Source organism: Schistocerca cancellata, chromosome 4 (genome assembly GCF_023864275.1).
Source record: "Schistocerca cancellata isolate TAMUIC-IGC-003103 chromosome 4, iqSchCanc2.1, whole genome shotgun sequence".
NCBI lineage: Eukaryota > Metazoa > Arthropoda > Insecta > Orthoptera > Acrididae > Schistocerca > Schistocerca cancellata.
The window spans coordinates 771771050-771789981 of NC_064629.1; positions in this window are offsets into that span (position 1 = coordinate 771771050).

Below are 18932 nucleotides of genomic sequence, written 5' to 3' on the forward strand. Positions count from 1 at the left end.
TCATGTTCCAGACCTCACGTCAGTATAGTTCTTCCCTCCTCACGCCAGCTTGCGTGAGCTAAAACGCGTGCATTTCGGCCTCCTCTAGTAACACGGTGTTGGCTCTTCTGCCAACACAACAGCACCAACGTCCAGTGCCGATGGTCACGTGCCCATTTCCATCGTAGTTACCTATGTCGTGGTGTTGACATGTATGAGTCGTCGGCTTCGGAGGCCCATCGTTAGGTGTGTTTGGTGCTCTGTGTGTTCAGACGCACTTGAACTCAGCCCAGAATTAAAGTCTGATGTTAATAATGAGGGGTGGCTGTCCAACCCCACGAAATCTTGACGTGCTCTTACCTTTGTTTCGCCATGCGTTGAAGAACTCACCACAGGATTCCTTGAACACCAGCCGGCCGGAGTGGCCGAGCGGTTCTAGGCGCTGCAGTCTGGAACCGCGCGACCGCTACGGTCGCAGGTTCGAATCCTGCCTCGGGCATGGGCGTGTGTGATATCCTTAGGTTAGTTAGGTTTAAGTAGTTCTAAGTTCTAGGGGACTGATGACCTCAGAAGTTAAGTCCCATAGTGCTCAGAGCCATTTGAACCATTTGAACCTTGAACACCTAACGAGTCGTGCAGTTTCCGATATGCTCGTGCCGAGCCTCCGGGCCAATTACAATGTGCCGTCGGTCAAACTCAGATACACAAAGCGCCGAAGAAACTTGAGTAGACACGCGTACTGAAGTACAGAGATATGTAAACAGGCAGAATACGGCGCTGCGGTCGACAACGCCTATTTAAACGTGGTGTTATAATCGGCGCTCGGGCGATGGGACACAGAATCTCCGAGGTAGCGATGAAGTGGGGATTTTCCCGTACAACCATTTCACGAGTGTACCGTGGATATCAGGAATCCGGTAAAACATCAAATGTCCGACATCGCTGCAGCCGGAAAAAGATCCTGCAAGAAAAGGACCAACGACGACTGAAGAGAATCGATCAACGTGACAGAAGTGCAGCGTTTCCGCAAATTGCTGTAGATTTCAATGCAGGGCCATCAACAAGTGGCAGCGTGCGAACCATTCAACGAATCATCATCGAAATCTGCTTTCGGAGACATAGGCCTACTCGTGTACCCTTGATGAGTGCACGACACAAAGCTTTAGGCCTCGGCTGGGATCGTCAACACCGGGATCGGGCTGTTAATGATTGGAACCATGTTGCCTGGATGGACGAGTCTCGTTTCAAATTCTATCGAACGGATGGACGTGTACGGGTATGGAGAGAACCTCATTAACGCATGGACCCAGCATGTCAGCAGGTGACTATTCAACCTGGTGGAGGCTCTGTAATGACGTGGGACGTGCCCAGTTAGAGTGATATGGGACCTCCGATACGTCTACATACGTCTCAGACAGGTGATACGTACGTAAGCATTCTTTGTGGTCACCTGCATGCATTCATGTCCGTTGTGCATTCCAACGGACTTGGGCAATTCAAGCGGGACAATGCGACGGCCCACACGTTCACAATTGCTATAGGGTGGCTTCAGGAACACTCTTCTGTGTTTAAACACTTCGGCTGGCCACCAGACTCCCAAGACATGAACGTTATTGTGCAGATCTTGGATGCCTTGCTACGTGCTGTTCAGGAGAGATCTTCACTCTCTCATACTCCTACGGATTTATGGAGAGCCCTGCAGGATTCATGGTTTCAGTTTCCTCCAGCATTACTTCAGACATTAGTAGAGTCCATGCCACGCTGTGTTGCGGCATTTCTGCTTGCTCGCGGGGGTCCTACATGATATTAGGCAGGTGTACCAGTTTCTTTGACTCTTCAATGTAGACTGCGCGCCTTCCCCATTCTACATGGGGACACCATGCTCGCTGATACCACATGCACCGTGCGTGTGTCTGAGTGGCGGTCATCCCTCACCAGGTGACGCAGCTATCGCCTGGACGTGTTTTTATCGATAGTACGCCGGTGGTTGTAATGTTTTTGGTGATCAGTGTATAGAGGGGGTTTCAAAGTCTTTGCACTAGATGTCTAGAGATAATAGATCTCGTCATGGAGAACAACTTCTGTTAGTGACAAAATGTTCGCTGATGGTTCCCGGTGATACTACGTGGCCTTTCGTATTGCGTATGCCTCTGGGAGCTAATGAGGCGAAGACATTCTTTTGCTTTGTATGCTTTGCGTGTTGCCTATAATCCAGTCATCCGCCTCGTATGAAAGAGAGTAGGCCCAGAAAATCCGCTAGCCCTTTAATTCAAAGACTTTGGAACACTCTGTGCATATGCACTTCGAAAACTACTATTTGGTATGTGGCAGGGGATACATGGCATGCCAGACTCATCCTTCCCCTACTGTTCCATCCACGGATCGTGCGTGGGAAGAAATATTTTCAATATCCGCCCACAAACGTCCGAGTTAGTCCAATTTTTCGCTCTTGGTCATCATCCGAAGTACAACTTGGAGGAAATAACACGCTGCTTCTCTCGCATTGCAAAGTCGAGTTTCGGAATCTTTGAGAGTTACGTTCTCCGCGTTACACAACACTGTTCTTATAGTGTCTTGTAATGGATTTAGTTGAACATCACTGTGACACACACGCTCTGGCTAAACAAAACTTGTGAGGGAGCCTGCAGCTCTGTTTTGTATCTTCTTTATTCCTTCTACGAAAACACCTGAGTAAGGAAATTATTTCGATGAATTAGTGGAATAACGTTCTGTAAGCGACAGCCTTATGAGTAACTTCACATTATTAGGATTTTCCCACGAATCTCAGTCGGGAGATCTAACTTCTCCACGAATAAATGTTCGTAGTCGTTCTATCTTACATCGCTCCGGTCGCACGTTCTGAGTACAACTGGCTGTCCTTCCCATCCGTGTCGTTATTTTACCCTATGGGGCGATATTATAATTAATTTTGTCCAAAGAATGGGTTGACGCAGCTCCCTACGGTAGTCTTTTCTGTGCAGGCCTGTTCATCGATGGGTAACAACTGACACATTCATTTGAATCTGCTTACTGTAGTCAACAGATAGTTTCTCTCCCTCTACAATTTTTATCCCCTACTCTTCATTCCATTTCCAAGTTGACGATTCCTTGGTGCCTCAGGGTCTGTCTTATCAATCGATCCCTTCATTTTGTCAAATTGTACCCCACATTTATTTTCTCCCCGATTCTATTCAGTACCTCTCATTTAATTGTCCGAGCTACCCGTCTACCCTTGAGCATTATTTTGTAGCAACCCGTCTAAAAAGCTTCAGTTCTCTTCTTGTCTATGCTGTTTATCGTCCATGTTTCCCTTCACTTGCGTATAAGGCTACACTCCAGAGTAAAGCCTTCAGAAAAGAATTCCTAACACTTAAATTTATACATGATGATAAAATATTTCTCATTTTCACATAACTTGTCCTGCTATTGTCAGTAGCCTATACATTTTATACCCTCTTCGCGTCAGCCATCGTCAATTATTTTGCTGCACGAATAGCAAAAATCATCAATTTATAACGTCTCTTTCATAATATAATTCCCTCAGGTGATTAATTAGTCAGCATTGCATTACACTTATTTTAATTTTCTCGATGTTCGTCTCATAATCTCTTTTCAAGACACTATCCGCTCTGTTCCAAGTCTCCGACAGAATTACAGTGTCGTCGGAGAACCTTAGGATTCTTATTCTTGTCTCTGAACTTTAATCCCCTTTCTAAATTTCTCTTTGATTTACTATACTGCTTGCTCTATATACAGCTTAAATAATATCTGGGGTTGGCTACAACCCTGAGTCACTCCCCTCTTCATTACAGCTTTCATTTCATGTCCTTCTCCCTTGTAATTGCTAGAATTTTCTCACGTTGAGAAATGCGAAGACCATGTAAAGTGGATCATCAATGAATGGAACATGTCAAGCTAAGTTAAACAGATATGCTAATGTGCCTTTTACTGTATACTGTGATTTTTAAAACTTAACCATCACCTGTGAGCGCTACATATATGGACATGGCCATGTGCACAAGGTGATTTTTGACTGTAAATGTTTTATTTCTGACAAACCTTTGTATAATGTGCTACATTTATCCACTAATATGACAACTTGGCATGAAGTTCCAGCTCACAATGAATACGTTTTGTAACAAAAATTTTTGAAGACCAGAAGATGTTGAAACCGGTTGTCGAAAATAGGGAAATGTTTATGCGATCTTGTTCAAATTGTTCAAATGGCTCTAAGCACTATGGGACTTAACATCTGACGTCATCAGTCCCCTATGCGATCTTGTCTACAGAAAGATTTTACGTTACAATTGCAGTCTGGTTTCTGAACAAGTTGCAGATAACCATTCGCTCGCTTTTTCTAAGACTACAGGTTCTATAAACATAGGTTCGTCTTTCTCCAACCTATCTTCTAAGACAAATTGTAGGGTCAGTACTGTTTCGTGTGTTTCCCAAGGTCGGAATCTATCGGTGTTACCATTCTTCCGTAAATAAATCACATCAGTATTTTGCATGGTTTATTAAACTGATGTTTCTGTAATATTCACACCTTTCATCACTTGTTTTCTTTGGAAGAGAAATTATTGCATTATTGTTGAAAACCGAGAGTATTTTACCTGTGTCGTATGTATTTCATACAAAGTGGACTTGTTTTGTCATTATATGTTCTAGCAAGATTCTCAATAATTCCGATAGAATGTCATTTACTCCAGGTAATCTTGCAAATTATTATTGCAGTATCACATCACTCACCTCCTCTACTTCATCTTCCACTTGCAACTCCATGATACCGTATTCAAGTCTGTTTAATTTGTATAGCCCTCTTATGCCCAATGGTGTGCAAAACTTAAGAAGGAAATTAGCTTCCGCATCATGCGTCACTCCCAAGTAACATAGCTCATTTAACTTGGACCATTCATAGAGAGAACCGCTATAGGTTAGTACAGAAAGTATTTGTATTGTATTGTATGGAACTGGGTTCCTAGAAACAACGGAGAGGCTTTGTCCCCGCCGTAGCCCGCAGTAGTACACAACCCACAAAAGGCTACAGCAGTCAACCCACCCCACTGCCGCCCCACACTGAACTCAGGGTTATTGTGTGGTTCGGCTGCCAAGTGGACCCTCCCGGGAACGTCTCACACCAGACGAGTGTAACACCCATGTTTGCGTGGTAGAGTAATTATGGTGTACGCGTACTTGGAGAAAGTGTTGGCGCAGCAATCGCCGACATAGTGTAACTGAGGCGGAATAAGGGAACCGGCCCGCATTCGCCGAGGCACATAGAAAACCACCTTAAAAACCATCCACAGAGTGGCCGGCACATCAGACGCCGACACTAATCCGCCGGGCGGATTCGTGCCGGGGACGGGCAACCCTTCCCGTCCAGAGTACAGAAACTAACTGAAACAAATACGTAATGAGTTGAACATAAATATCACCTTTATTTAAAGACAATAATTACACTGAAATCACCGCGATTCACGACAGTTCCCAGGGCATTACAAAAGGCTGGTCATGATTCGTAATAGGGTGAGTTATCACCGTGGACGGCAGCGAACACTTTCCAACGTGCTCCGGTCGTGGTCATAAGGTTGGTAAGAAGTCCTTTGGTAGAGCCTCCCATTCGTCAGGCAGCGAGGTTGAGAACTGCTGGATGGTCGATGGTGCATGTGGACGTGCTACTATACATCTACCCAATGCCTCCGACACGTGCTCGATGGGTTTTAAGCCGGATGAACGGGCAGTCCAGTCCATTCGCCAAACACCTCTCGTTCCATAAGCTCCTCCACCGACATTGCTGGAAGTACCTTCATACAGCGAGAAGTGGGAATACGTAATGCATCCACGAACTCTATCGAACATGATCGTTTTGGTGGTCTAGGTGTTATGGTGTGCAGAGGCATCAAGTTGCATTGGGGTACTGACATCCAGATCTTTGAATACGTACATTCAACGGTTGATGTTATTGTGATACTGTCTACATCTACATCTACATCTACATCTACATCTACGTGGTTAATCTGCTGTTCACAATTAAGTACGTGGCAGAGGGTTCAATGAACCACCTTCAAGCTGTCTCTCTACCGTTCCACGCGCGGGAAAAACGAGCACTTAAATTTTTCGGTGCGAGCCCTGATTTCTCTTATTTTATCGTGATGATCATTTCTTTCTATGTAGATGGGTACCAAAATAATGTTTCCGCAATCGGAGGAGAAAAATGATGATTGAAATTTCATGAGAAGATCCCGTCGCAACGAAAAACGCCTTTGTTTTAATGATTGCCACTCCAGTTCACGTATCATGTCTGTGGCACTATCTCCCCTATTTCTCGGTAATAAAAAACGAGCCGCCCTTCTTTGAACTTTTTCAATATCATCCGTCAGACGCACCTCATGCGGACCCCACACTGTACAGCAATACTCCATGATAGGGCGGACAAGTGTGGTGTAAGTAGTCTCTTTAATAGATCTGTTGCACCTTCTAAGTGTTCTGCCAATGAATGACAGTCTTTGGTTTGCTCTACCCACAACATTATCTATGTGATCGTTTCAATTTAGGTTATTTGTAATTGTAATCCCTAAGTATTTAGTTGAACTTACAGCCTTCAGATTTGTGTGACTTATCGTGTAATCGAAATTCAGCGGACTTCTTTTAGTACTCATGTGAATAACTTCACACTTTTCTTTATTCGGAGTCAATTGCCACTTTTCTCACCACACAGATATCTTATCTAAATCATTTTGCAATTTGTTTTGGTCATCTGATGACTTTACAAGACGGTAAATGACAGCATCATCTGCAAATAATCTAAGAGGGTTACTCAGATTGTCTCCTATGTCGTTAATATAGATCAGGAACAATAGAGGGCCTATAACATTTCCTTGGGGAACGCCGGAAATTACTTCTGTTTTACTCGGTGACTTTCCGTCTATTACTACGAACTGAGACCTTTCTGACAGGAAATCACGAATCCACAACTGAGGCGATATTCCATAGGCACTCAGCTTGGTTAGAAGACGCCTGTGAGGTGAGGAACGGTCTCGAAAGCCTTCTGCAAATTAAAAATATGGAGTCAATTTGACATCCCCAGTCGACAGCACTCATTACTTCATGAGTATAAAGTGCTAGTTGTGTTTCGCAGGAACGATATTTTCTGAATCTGTGCTGACGATGTGTCAGTAAATTGTTTTCTTCAAGGTACTTCATAATGTTCGAGTAAAGAATATGTTCCAAAACCTTACTGCAAATCTAAGTTAGTGATACGGTCCTGTAATTCAACGGATTACTCCTATTTCCCTTTTCGAGTATTGGTGTGACTTGAGCAATTTTCCAGTCTTTAGGTACGGAGCTTTCTGTGAGTGAGCAGTTGTATATAATTGCTAAATATGGAGCTATCGCATGTGCTTACTCTGAAGGGAACCTGATTGGTATCAATCTGGACCGGAGACCTTGCCTTTATTAAGTGATTTAAGCTGCTTTGCTACACCGAGGATATCTGCGTCTATGTTTTTCATCTTCGCAGTTGTTCTTGATTGGAATTCGGGAATATTTATTTCGTCTTCTTTGGTGAAGGAGTTTCAGAAAACCGTGTTTAAGAACTCTGCTTTGGTGGCACTGTCATCAGTGACTTCACCGTCGTTATCGCGCAGTGAAGGTATTGATTGCGTCTTGCCACTGGTGTGCTTTATATCTGACCAGATTCTCTTTATTCTGCCAGATTCCGAGACAGAGTTTCGTTGTGGAAATTATTAAAAGAATCTCGCATTGAAGCACGCGTTATATTACGAACATCTACAAAACTTTGCTAACTTCGGGCTTTTGCGTTCTTTTAAATTTAGCATGCTTTTTTCGTTGTTTCTGCAACAGAGATATGACCCGTTTTGTGTACCATGGGGGATCAGTACCATCACTTATTAATTTGTGGTATATATCTCTCAATTGCTGTCGATACTATCTCTTTGAAATCATTCCACATCTTTTCTACGCTTTACGTGATCAGATCGGAAGGAGTGGAGACTGCCTCTTAAAAAGGCGTTATGAGCATTTTTATCAACTTTTTTTAAATAGATGTACTTTGCGTTTCTTTTTTATGGTTGTGGGTGTTACGGTATTCAGCCTAGCAGCAACTGCCTTGTGGTCCCTAATCCCTGTATTTGTCACGATACTCCCTATTTGTCCAGGATTATTTGTTACTAAAAGGTCAAGTATGCTTTCGCAACCATTTACACTTCGAGTAAGCTCATGAACTAACTGTTCAACATAATTTTCCGAGAAAGCATTCCGTAGAATTTCGGATGACGATTTATGCCTGCCGCCGGCTTTAAACGTAGATTGAAGTCGCCACCGACTATAATTGTATGAGTGTGGTAGCTATTTGAAATGAGACTCAAGTTTTCATTGAACTGTTCAGCAACTATATCTTCTCAGTCGGGGGGTCGGTAAAACGATCCAATTAATAGTTTAGTCCGATTGTCAAGTATAACCTCTACCCATATTATTTCGTAGGAACTATCTACTTCAATTTCACTACAAGGAAAACTACTTCAGACAACAATAAATACTCCACCGCCAACTGTATTCAATCTATCCTTTCTGAACACTGTTAGAACGTTTGGAAAAATTTCGGCTGAAGTTATGTCCGGCGTTAACCAGCTTTCTGTACCTATAACTACACTACTGGCCATTAAAATTGCCACACCACGAAGATGACGTGCTACAGGCGCGAAATTTAACCGACAGGTAGAAGATTCGGTGATATACAAATGATTAGCTTTTCAGAGCATTCACACAAGGTTGGCGCAGGTGGCGACACCTACAACGTGCTGACATGAGGAAAGTTTCCAACCGATTTCTCATACAAAACAGTAGTTGACCGGCGTTGCCTGGTGAAACGTTGTTGTGACGCCTCGTGTAAGGAGGAGAAATGCGTACCATCACGTTACCGACTTTGATAAAGGTCGGATTGTAGCCCCTCGCGATTGTGGTTTATCGTATCGCGACATTGCTGTTCGCGTTGGTCGAGATCCAATGACTGTTAGCAGAATATGGAATCGGTGGGTTCAGGAGGGTAATACGGAACGCCGTGCTGGATCCCAACGGCCTCGTATCACTAGCAGTCGAGATGACGGGCATCTTATCCGCATGGCTGTAACGGATAGTGCAGCCACGTCTCGATCCCTGAGTCAACAGATAGGGACCTTTGCATACTGGCGTATCACACGGCGTGATAGTATGGGGTGCCATTGGTTACACGTCTCGGTCACCTCTTGTTCACATTGAGGGCACTTTGAACACATTTCAGATGTGTTACGACCCGTGTCTCTACCCTTCATTCGATCCCTGCGAAACCTTATATTTCAGCAAGATAATGCACGACCGCATGTTGCAGGTCCTGTAGGGACCTTTCTGGATACAGAAAATGTTCAACTGCTGCCCAGGCCAGCACATTCTCCAGATCTCTCACCAACTGAAAACGTCTGATCAATGGTGGCCGAGCAACTGTCTCGTCACAGTACGCCAGTCACTACTCTTGATGAATTGTGGTATCGTGTTGAAGCTGCATGGGCAGCTGTACCTGTACAGGCCATCCAAGCTCTGTTTGACTCAATGCCCAGGCGTATCAAGGCCGTTATTACGGCCAGAGGTGGTTGTTCTGGATACTGATTTCTCAGGTGAATACCCGTTTATCATCTGCATTTCTTCTTGGTGTAGCAATTTTAATGGCCGGTAGTGTATTTGTGCTTCATTGCTTTCTACTAGAGCTCCTTCCCCACGTATTCCTTTTCAAGAGTGCATCCCGCCGTGACTTCATTTTTATGGATGACAATGCACGACCGTGTCGAACAGCACAGATGGAGGAGCTCCTGGAACGAGAGGATATTCGGCGGAAAGACTGACCTGCCCGTTCACCCAGCTTAAAACCCATCGAGCACGTGTCGGACTAAGGCGCTGCAGTCATGGACTGTGCGGCTGATCCCGGAGGAGTTTCGAGTCCTCCCTCAAGCATGTGTGTGTGTGTTTGTCCTTAGGATAATTTAGGTTAAGTAGTGTGTAACCTTAGGGACTGATGACCTTAGCATTTAAGTCCCATAAGATTTCACACACATTCTTGAACGTGTCGGATGCTTGGGGGAGATGTATCGCAGCACGTCCGCCTAAACCGCGACCATTCAGCAGTTGTCAACAATACTGGTGGAGGAATGAAACGCCCTTCCACAAGAACCGTTCACCAACCTTGCTCCAGCTGGGGAGCACGTTGCAGAGCATGCAGTGCCGTTCCAGATAATCATACGTCCTGTTAAGAACAATGTCGCCTCTTTTACAATGTCCAGGGCACTGTCATGAATCACGGCGACTGCAATGTGATAACTGCCTTCAAATGAAAGTGTCGTTTCTGTTCATTTCATTGAGTACATCTTTCAGTTACGTACTGTACTATACCGTAGCAGTTCTTTCTATGTGTGGTCCAAGTTTCATCGAGCAGTGTTACTTGGCAGTGACAGTTATTGTTGTCCTTGCAACGGGTTGCTGTTCATTTTTGGAACACAACCTACGACCAGCTTAGAGACAGAAGTGATGACACTTTCTGTAGGACCTGACCATCATTTTGCAGGACAATGCTCAAGCACGTACGGTGCAAGCTGTTACTGATTTGTTTGACTGATGGGGTTGCTAAGTGCTATACCACCTACTGATCAGATAGTGGTACAATAAGTACCCTCCGCCACACACCGTAAGGTGGCTCGCGGAGTATAGATGTAGATGTAGATGTACTGCAATCCCCTGACTTAAGCCCTCGTAAGTTCAGCTCGATTTCTAAACTGAAGGAAACACTTCACGGCATTCGCTACAGAACTGCTACAAATTCGTCGGGCAATAAACCGCGCTGCTCGAACTGTCAACACAACTGGCACTGCTAAGAGTATCCTACGACTTCCACATCGCTGGCGACGGGTTATACACAATGCTGGTAACTACTTTGAAGATCAGTAAAACTTTGAAACACGTATCTATTTTCTACGAGCTGTAAATAAATAGGTGCCACTATTAAAGTTCCAACCATGGTAGTACTGTTTACTATATTTTTTTCCGGATTCATTTATGAAATAATATTCGAAACTAATAGAAATTCAGTTGTCAAGAAAAGTAGTAAAACCTTTGGAATATTGTTATTTCCGCTGTGTGAGACATCGGTAAGCATGCCTCTGAGCCCGCATCTCGTGGTCGTGCGGTAGCGTTCTCGCTTCCCACGCCCGGGTTCCCGGGTTCGATTCCCGGCGGGGTCAGGGATTTTCTCTGCCTCGTGATGGCTGGGTGTTGTGTGCTGTCCTTAGGTTAGTTAGGTTTAAGTAGTTCTAAGTTCTAGGGGACTTATGACCGCAGCAGTTGAGTCCCATAGTGCTCTGAGCCATGCCTCTGATATCATCGGACGTAGTTTTCTCTCTTGTGCGAGCAATGTAATTTCGGTTTTGTTAACGTGAGAAATCAAAGGACTATATGATATTCTAAGATGTGACAAAATATATTGCTGTAACAAAAAAATTCTGCAACAACCATCCTCAAATTTATTTAGATCAATTCAACAATGAGGACCTAAAACGTAAGAATTACAGCTTCAAGAATCATACCCCTAGACAAGAAGAACTGGAGCCAACTCCACGTGAGAAGATAAGTAAACTAGAAAGTTTATTGTAATCTTCGCTCCTCTCAAATCTTCATAAAAGACCAATGTGGACAATAGCTGCAAGTAGAAAGGAGGGATCAGATCAAATCCTTCATTTCACCAAGTGCGACATAATCGCGTATACAAACAGTGATCCAATACTGTAAAATGCTTTTTTATTCCAGTCACTGATCACAATATGAATTCTTTAGACGATGACCGGTTTCAGTCTGTAATGACCATCCTCAGATCTAAAATAAATTAAATATATACATCCAGTGAGCAGTGTGTCTTTTAACATAAAACAGCAATATGTATCACAATATACTGTCATGCAAACAGGGAAATATACAGATAAAATATGGTATAACGTACCTTTTTTACACCATGTCCTAAAGTGATACGGCCATAATGGCATCGTCAAAACATATTGATTTCTGCACACCAGTGTATTACTTATACATTTGAGCCTTCCATTCCTTGCTCAGCAGGTTTGCTATCAGTGTTATTCATATACCAGTTTCTCCTTTCCACAAAGATTTGTTTACTTTTTCTATAGGAGGCATTTGTCTTATTGATATTCATGAACTACCGACGTTAATAGACCATCTGCACGCAGAGACCCATTACCGTTCAATTGCACTAACAGTGATAAATCGCTGGATATAGTAACAACCGTGTAAGATCTGGGAATGTCCACCTGGAGTAACCGGTTGTGGAGCGTCAAGGTAAAAATAACCTAACTGAAGTGAAAAGTGTAATACAATGAAGCACCGGTTCAATATTTATCAAACTTTGTTGACGTCTTCTTCACATAATGGGTTAAATTGAAACGTCCCCTTTGTATGTAAAGAAATATGAAACTTCCCCTTTGAAAAATTAAGAATGACTGTGCTGATAAACTTCTACGTTATTTGATTTTCAAACAGCTGAGCACAACTCAACGTACTTAGAGAGTTTTCTCTTTACTTATTCTGATCATCACTAAACTGACACACAATATTTTTAGCGCAACGCAATCTGACTTTCAATAATCCCTACAAAAGAATGGCCCTGACTAACAATAACCTATACCTTTCATGAATCACTTACCTCACAAAAATCTTCGTTACTCGAACTATTGCAATACAGCGAGCGCCAATAGTGCCAGCTAAATAAAAGATTCTAACTACTGAAGGCACTAACTACTGATAGGCATAGTTAGCAAATGAAAGATTTTGATAGAGAACAAACAATGTATTTACCTTAATAGCGTTCAAAAGTCATTATATATATATATATATATATATATATATATATATATATATATATATATATATATATATATATATATATATATTTGTGACATTCAATTAAACAAATTTCCTCTTTCTGACGGACTCACGACCAGATTGTCCGCTCAGAAGTCTGGCATCTCTCTCCCCACATCCACCACTGCTGGCGGCTCACCTCCAGCTGCCCAACGCCACGCGCTGATCACATCCCACTGCCCAACACTACACAAGCGAATATTCCAACAATGAGTCCAACCAGCCACAGACTGCACACAGCGAAGTCAGCGATTTTCATACAGAGCACTACGTGGCATTACCAACATAAAAACCTAAACAGCCTACTTACAAAATGATTAAACTTTTATTGAATTCGGAACTAATACACATCACCAACACAGCATGAGATGTGACCGCTGAAACGATTACCCTACTACATTGGTTGTAACATGGAAGCAAATAGCCTCCGAATGCCACCTCGAGGAATTTACTGCCATGCCTTAAACACGTGCCGCAACAGTTCATGAATATTGTTGATTGCATGCTGGTATGGAAGTATACGTCTCCCTGTCGCGACCCAGACACGCTCTATGGATGATGAATAAGAGGACCAAGGCGTGTGAGGTATGAACTGCAGGGTGGTCTCTCGCATTATACTAATTGGTACATGGTCAGGAAGGTTACCATTCATATCGCATACTGGCGAGCGTTAACCCTCCCTTCAAGAATTAGAAAATCAGTCATGTGACATTTCACCAAGCCGTCTACGGAACGTCGGCATGGATCTGATCGCCACATACAGAAGCTAGACTCATAACTGAATACCACAGCGTGTCACTCGATGTTCGAGTTGACTCTGGCCATGCGGAAATCTCTGCTGTTGGTTGTAGGGTATCAGCGGTAAACGACACAAGGCAGCTAGTAATCTCAGTGAGTTGTTTCCGACGGTTCGTAATGACACTCTGGAAGAAATCTCTGCATGCATTTCAGTTGTTGTCATATGTCTGTTCGACAGAAAGTCTAACAACGCCGTGATTTTCTCGTCGTCGGGTCCTTCTGAAAGGAAACATCCCTGCGCTATTCTGTTGTGTTTTAGCCAACGGCGTTAATTGGCAGATGTGTTTCGCCAACACCGAACGACTTTGTCTATTTTCTGAAATTGTATTAGAATGGAAACGGTACGTTTCCTATTCGAAATATTATATGCTCACTCCCCTCTACAAGTCATAGAACTTTGTAATGGAAATATCCGAACACTTCGTAGACTTGCCTAAATGGTAACACTTTCGCCATTTGACTTTCTTATTTCCTGCTGGATACACTGTTGCAGTTTTGGCTTTGTAGCCCTTTTGAAGTGTTTCATTATTGTCAATTCAAAATTAGTTATATTTCATATCGTAGTACTTATCTAACCATTCAATGTTTGGCCACACAGAGATCGTCAAATCAGAGCCACATATATAGCTTACATAACATAACGATTCCTGAATGGTCAAATAAAGAATATGATGTTCTCGTTATGTACTACGACATGAAATGTATCTAATTTAGTAAAGACGTTAATGAATCAGACTACAAAGTCGAAATAGCAATAGTGTATCCAAAAGGAAATAAGTAACAGTCAACTGTCGCAAGCATTATCATTTAGACATCATCAACGTCGCAGTCGCGGTCCATCTGGAAAAGAAAAAAAGGAATGTTCTACAGGTTTCTCCAGCGAACTGCAGATACGGGATCATGTACAACAAGGTAGACGACACACAATTCGGATGTCGGATAAGGAAGCGCGAATCTTTAGATGAACTGAAGGTGATCCAGCAACAATAGTGTAAGGAATCGAGCCGTTGAAGGTATAAATCACGATCGTGCGAGGTTACTTGACCACGAGCAGTTACTTTATCCACCTCACTAACAGCGTCCTCATCTTCAGTAATCGTCATCACAACTTTTCCAAGCCGTGGCAAGAGCCTTTTTAGAGAGCCTTCTTTTCACACAAAAAAGGACGACTCTTACCACTGTCTACAGAAAATTTGATTTTCATGATGACGGCCGCGAGCACTTATACTGCTTACACAGCGTTGGTGCAACGACTCTCGTAATACCGACTGAATGGTCTGGAACAGTTCCCAACGTACAGGCGGTTATTTGCGTTAACTCCTTCGCTTACGAATGCGTGTATTCTATAATTCATTCCACGTTTTATTGACGAAGGGAAGGAGAGGAACGTTTCATGCCAGACGTACCACTAGAAATAGCCTTCACACTGCATTTCTTAGCAAATAAAGTACTAAGTAGGTAGTAATGTAGAAATATGAGCAACATCCAGACTGACAGTTTCTCTTGACAAGACTTGTCATCGAATTTTCTGTTCTTTACGAAAATTGCTTAATTGCTTTTGTAGATGTTTTAGTTCGCTACATTTTCTTAATAGTTATGATCCAGTCTTGTCGACGTTATAGGTTAGTACATGTAACTTGACCGGTCCCAATTATAATGTCAAGAACTATTATAGAAGAGCCACTATTAAGTATGAAATAAAATGAGAGTGAGTCTAGGTAATTTGTCGTCAAATACGTTTGTGATTCTTTATCAGTGCATTACAGTTAGAAATAACGCTGCATAAACTTATGTAGAATTAATATCTGCAGTACATTACTGGCGATGGTTATCTTGCTTCTCGAAGTCTGGCGGACAGTTCGTGGCCTACCTTTGCGTTTGAAGTTCCAACGTGCGCCGCTAGAGTGTGACGCTGTCAGAACCAGCCATAATGTTTTGACTACTCGCTGCTAGGTTCGCTGTTGTCGGTCCGCTGCACGCTGGCGCTACAACGACCGGCCACTGAACTAGACGTCTGTCCAGAGACGCGCCCTGTTGGGTTTGATCCAAGAACGACTGGCAGCGCCGCGTTACTGTCAAAAGTCACGTCGGGAAGATTATTTTCCGAATGAGAATTTTTTTACCCTCAGTTCCAACCGCATATTGATGGTTCGCAATGTCACTCATCTGTACATATCATTACGCACAAAATATCATTTAAAATTAACTTCAGTTTTCTTTTTCAATCTCGAACAGAAATGCGAAAATTATGTATTCTGTTTTTAACTGAGCTGTCGTCTATACATGCAGCGATTGTCTAACAGACTGTTTTGTCTCCACACCTGTCTTGAATGTGCTACTCCATAGGCCCTACCTAGACATTCGTACTACGTATAACGACCATATTACCTTACTACATGAAAAGAGAATGGATGTTTCGCGTCTGCTATTATCTTTCAGTAGTATGTTATTACATGAATGAGAGTAAAATTTTGTTGTCCACAATTCTTGTGACTCTTTTTTATCAGTAGCTCTTGTCTTGATATTGCAGAGTTCCAGTAACAGTATGCAAATCCTTCTAGTGTAGAAATTTATTATTTCCAGTTTTCATTGAAGTACATCTCGAAATTGAGCGAACTGGATTTCACAATTAAAGTCTTTGAGTAAGATTAGAGGCAAAATTCAATGTCAGTCTTTCGTGCCTATGGATCTGTGGCAAACTATGGCTGAATCAGTTAGCACGTAAAAGAAAATAACATGACCACGTGTTGAATTTTCAGAAAGTTTAGCTTCACGACATGCTTTTTTGTGTCTTGTGTTCATCTTTGCAGAAAAACGCAGGAATTTTATTTTAGCTTAGTTATGATTAATGCTTTTCTGTAGAGCTCCAAGTACGCATGCGTGACACGGAAGTCTTCCTCATGCTGCATGTTAATTTGCAGTCTATACCATTCCAGGAAACGGCTGAAAAAAAAAGAAAAGCTGCAAAAACTTGTAAGGAAAGTAGGATTGGTGGTATGGACGAAAAGTTTCTAGCAACAGCAGTGTGAAAGTTAGGATGACGGAATAAAGCGGTACGGAAATAGAAGATCAAATAAATAATAGTTTTTGGGCCAGTGAAGGGAGTAGGTGGAGATGAGGTTCGTATTTGCGACCTCTGCATGCGAGTGATGAGAGAAGAAAAGCAAATAACACTGTTATATATTACCTAGGTTTCGGTGGTGGGGGACACAGCAAAATTATTAAGTTATATCCGTCGTATTTCTGCAAGGTTGACTGTCACCAGAAACATGGATAAACTGTCGTTCAGAAATTGTTGATAAATAGAACTTGTTGATATAAAAGATAACCCAACGTAGCCAATCACTAAATTTTAAGCTTTTTAATTTACGACGTTTTCTGAGGACTGAAATTTAGTGACTAGGTACGTCGGAGGATTAGAAATTATGGCCTAGTTACGTTGTTTAGCCGGCCGCTTTGGCCGAGCGGTTCTAGAAGCTTCAGTCCGGAAGCGCGCTGCTGCTACGGTCACAGGTTCGAATCCTGCCTCGGGCATGAATGTGAGTGTTGTCCTTAGGTTAGTTAGGTTTAAATAGTTCTAAGTCTAAGGGACTGATGACCTCAGAAGTCCCGTGGTGCTTGGAGCCATTTAGTTACGTTGTTTTTTTTTTATTTATATTTTAAACGGTCACGAATCTGCGTATTAAATAAGAATGTGTGTAAAGAAGATGTTAATGTCTCGTATAAAAACTTCGCAAGTCAGTAACCCACAACTTCAGTCCGCACATTTATACTAAAGTGAACACGATACTTCGCTTGTACAGTCGCTACAGGACTTTCATTTTCTCACAGAGAGTTATTTTGATACTTTATTATTCCACACTGTGTCAGTCTCGCTTCATCTGTTAATACAATGCAAATTGTAAACTGCGGATCTTTAGAATTCTGTTGAGAAATCAGCACCAGAACTGAAATACGGAATGGTGGTCTTGCGGTCTAAGACTTGCTACTATGTCAGTGATCTACATCAACATTTATACTCCGCAAGCCACCCAACGGTGTGTGGCGGAGGGCACTTTACGTGCCACTGTCATTACCTCCCTTTCCTGTTCCAGTCGCGTATGGTTCGTGGGAAGAACGACTGTCTGAAAGCCTCCGTGCGCGCTCTAATCTCTCTAATTTTACATTCGTGATCTCCTTGGGAGGTATAAGTACGGGGAAGCAATATATTCGATACCTCATCCAGAAACGCACCCTCTCGAAACCTGGCGAGCAAGCTACACCGCGATGCAGAGCGCCCCTCTTGCAGAGTCTGCCACTTGAGTTTGTTAAACTTCTCCGTAACGCTATCACGGTTACCAAATAACCCTGTGACGAAACACGCCGCTCTTCTTTGGATCTTCTCTATCTCCTCCGTCAACCCGATCTGGTACGGATCCCACACTGATGAGCAATACTCAAGTATAGGTCGAACGAGTGTTTTGTAAGCCACCTCCTTTGTTGATGGACTACATTTTCTAAGGACTCTCCCAATGAATCTCAACCTGGTACCCGCCTTACCAACAATTAATTTTATATGATCATTCTACTTCAAATCGTTCCGCACGCATACTCCCAGATATTTTACAGAAGTAACTGCTACTAGTGTTTGTTCCGCTATCATATAATCATACAATAAAGGATCCTTCTTTAATATGGACACAGTAACTGCTGAAGCAGAAATGACCTCGCAAAACTGTAGTTGATTCTTTCAGCGGCTGCAGTTCCTCACAAACTGGTTTCAGCGTCGTCTGACATTCGTCACTAGCCGGCCGTTGTGGCCGAGCGGTTCTAGGCGCTTCAGTCCGGAACCGCGCTGCTGCTACGGTCGCAGGTTCGAATCCTGTCGCGGGCATGGATGTGTGTGATGTCCTTAGGTTATTTACGTTTAAGTAGTTCTACGTCTAGGGGACTGATAACCTCAGATGTTAAGTCCCATAGTGCTCAGCGCCATTTGAACATTCGTCTCTCCAAATCCAGTTAGAGAACTATGCGATCACTTGTTCTTGTAGCGCATAACCTCGTGTCTACAGGTCACTTAACTACCCTGTGGAAAGCGTTTTTCTTCTGATGGAGTGCATCGTGTTGGATGTGGTGAGGTGTGCATCATGCAGGTTTCTCGATTAACATTATTGGCTGAACCCTAGTTGGATACCATGTGTGTCATT